This window comes from Panthera uncia, chromosome B1, assembly GCF_023721935.1.
Source record: "Panthera uncia isolate 11264 chromosome B1, Puncia_PCG_1.0, whole genome shotgun sequence".
In the NCBI taxonomy this organism is placed as follows: Eukaryota; Metazoa; Chordata; class Mammalia; order Carnivora; family Felidae; genus Panthera; species Panthera uncia.
In genome coordinates this window covers 17,230,997-17,234,338 of record NC_064811.1, presented here as the reverse complement: position 1 = coordinate 17,234,338, position 3,342 = coordinate 17,230,997, and the positions used below count along the sequence as shown (strand labels likewise).

At 39.0% G+C, this 3,342-nt stretch overlaps 1 pseudogene; it reads right to left on the bottom strand.

Moving 5' to 3' along the window:
• Positions 1 to 3,342, bottom strand: part of LOC125922322 (60S ribosomal protein L27a-like) — a 9,125-nt pseudogene that overhangs the window by 5,242 nt on the left and 541 nt on the right.

Here is a 3,342-nt window from a genome sequence, read left to right as displayed (position 1 = left end):
GTCACCCACCCTCCCCTCCCTCCCACCCCCCACCAACCCTCAGTTTATTCTCAGTTTTTAAGGAGTCTCTTATGCTTTGGCTCCCTCCCTCTCTAATCTCTTTTTTTTGTTCTTCCCCTCCCCCACGGACTTCTGTTAAGTTTCTCAGGATCCGCATAAGAGTGAAAACATATGGTATCTGTCTTTCTCTGTATGACTTATTTCACTTAGCATAACACTCTCCAGTTCCATCCACATTGCTACAAAAGGAATGGCCAACATTTTTAAAAGAATTCAGTAAATAGGGGAAAGTTCGGTATCCTTTCTGATCTGCGTCCTTCATATTCTTATTTAGCAATGATTATATTGCAAGGCGCTTCTGCCGAAATTGAAATATATTTACAGCTGTTATGTAATCAATCCCCAGAACTTTTTGGTCTTGCAAAACTGAAATTCTACACCCATTAAACAACTCTCCATTTTACCTTCTGCCCGGTTTTGGCAGCTACCATTCTACTTTGTTTCTCTAAATTTGATTATTCTAGGTACCTCATGTAAGTGGGATCATACAGTATTTGTCTTTTTGTGACTGGCTTATTTCACTTAGCATAATGCCCTCAAGATCCATCCATGTTGTAGCATGCGTCAGAATGCCTTCCTTTCTCAGGCTGTATGCTGTGTGTATACACGTGTGTACATTCCATTGTATGTATGTTCCACCTTTTCTTTACCTGTGTGTATCTGCCGATGGACATTTGTTTGCATTGCTTCCATCTTTTGGCTTTTGTGAATGATGCTGCTATGAAGACCAGTATACTACACATAGATATTTGAGGCCTTGTTTTCAATTCTTTCGGATTTATATCCAGAAGTGGAATTGCTGGATCATATGGCAATTCTATTTTTAATTTTGTAAGAAACCACCATAATATTTTTTCCTGAAGCCTGTACCATTTTACATTGTCCCCAATTGCACAAGGATTTCAGTTTCTCCATATCCTCATCCAAACCTTTTTACTTCTATTTTTGATTCTTAGTAGTCTTCCAAAAGGATGTGAGGTGATATATCATTTGGGTTTTGATTTACATTTTGCTAATGATAAGTGATATTGAGCATCTTTTCATATTTTTGTTGACCATTTATGTGTCGGTGGGGAAATATGGAGGTCCTTGGTCTATTTTTTCATTGCGTTACTAGGTTTTTTTGTTGTGGAAGTGCAGGTGCTTTATATGTTCGATAGTGAACCTTTATACAATGTATGATTTACAAATATTTTCTTTCATGCTGTAGGCTGACTTTTCAATATGTTGATTGTGTCCTTTGACACACAGAAGTTTTTAATTTGATGTCCTATTGATCAATTTTGATTTGTGTTCCTTGTGTTTTTGGTATTATACGTGCCAACCTAATGTGATGAAGTCTTTTTCTTCTAAGTGTTTTATAAAGTCTTACATTCATCTTTTCATGTGCCTGTTGGCCATTGGATGTCTTCTTTAGAGAAGTGTCTATTCATGTTTTCTGCCCATTTCTTCACTGGATTATTTGTTTTTCGGGTGTGGAGTTTGGTGAGTTCTTTATAGATTTTGGATACTAGCCCTTTGTCCAACAGGTCATTTGCAAATATCTTTTCCCATTCCGTTGGTTGCTGTGTAGTTTTGTTGATTGTTTCCTTTGCTGTGCAGAAGATTTTATCTTCATAAGGTCCCAGTAGTTCATTTTTGCTTTTAATTCCCTTGCCTTTGGGGATGTGTCAAGTAAGAAATTGCTGTGGCTGAGGTCAGAGAGGTCTTTTCCTGCTTTCTCCTCTAGGGTTTTGATGGTTTCCTGTCTCACATTCAGGTCCTTCATCCATTTTGAGTTTATTTTTGTGAGTGATGTAAGAAAGTGGTCTAGTTTCAACCTTCTGCATGTTGCTGTTCAGTTCTCCCAGCACCATTTGTTAAAGAGACTGTTTTCCATTGGATATTCTTTCCTGCTTTGTCAAAGATTAGTTGGCCATACTTTTGTGGGTCCAATTCTGGAGTCTGTATTCTATTCCATTGGTCTATATGTCTGTTTTTGTGCCAATACCATGCTGTCTTGATGATTACAGCTCTGTAGTAGAGGCTAAAGTCTGGGATTGTGATGCCTCCCGCTTTGGTCTTATTCTTCAATATTACTTTGGCTATTCGGAGTCTTTTGTGGTTCCATACGAATTTTAGGATTGCTTGTTCTAGCTTCGAGAAGAATGCTGGTGCAATTTTGATTGGGATTGCACTGAATGTGCAGATAGCTTTGGGTAGTATTGACATTTTAACAATATTTATTATTCCAATCCATGAGCATGGAATGTCTTTCCATTTCTTTGTACCTTCTTCAATTTCCTTCATAAGCTTTCTATAGTTTTCAGCATACAGATCTTTTACAACTTTGATTAGGTTTATTCCTAGGTATTTTATGATTCTTGGTGCAATTGTGAATGTGATCATCAGGGAAATACAAATCAAAACCACACTGAGATACCACCTCATGCCAGTCAGAGTGGCTAAAATGAACAAATCAGGAGACTGTAGATGCTGGCGAGGATGTGGAGAAACGGGAACCCCCTTGCACTGTTGGTGGGAATGCAAACGGGTGTAGCCGCTCTAGAAAACAGTGTGGAGTTTCCTCAAAAAATTAAAAATAGATCTATCCTATGACCCAGCAATAGCACTGCTAGGAATTTACCCAAGGGATACAGGAGTGCTGATGCATAGGGGCACTTATACCCCAATGTTTATAGCAGCACTTTCAACAATAGCCAAACTATGGGAAGAGCCTAAATGTCCATCAACTGATGAATGGATAAAGAAATTGTGGCTTGTATACACAATGGAATACCACTTGGCAATGAGAAAGAATGAAATATGGCCTGTAGTAACGTGGATGGAACTGGAGAGTGTTACGCTAAGTGAAATAAGTCATATAGAGAAAGATACCATATGTTTTCACTCTTATGTGGATCCTGAGAAACTTAACAGAAGACCATGGGGGAGGGGGAGGGAAAAATAAGTTAGAGAGGGGGAGAGAGCCAAAGCATAAGAGACTCTTAAACACTGAGAACAAACTGAGGGTTGATGGGGAGTGGGAGGTCGGGGAAAGTGGGTGACGGGTATTGAGGAGGGTACCTGTTGGGATGAGCACTGGGTGTTGTACGGAAACCAATTTGACAATAAATTTCGTAAAAAAAATAAATAAATAAAATAAAATCTTTCATTCACATCTTTGATCCATTTTGAGTTCAGTTTTGTATTTCTTTTTCATCTGTTAGCATTTAATGAACCTCCATCTATTGTGGCTTCAAGCTACCAGGACACAGCAGCACCCCCCCCCCCCCCCCCCCC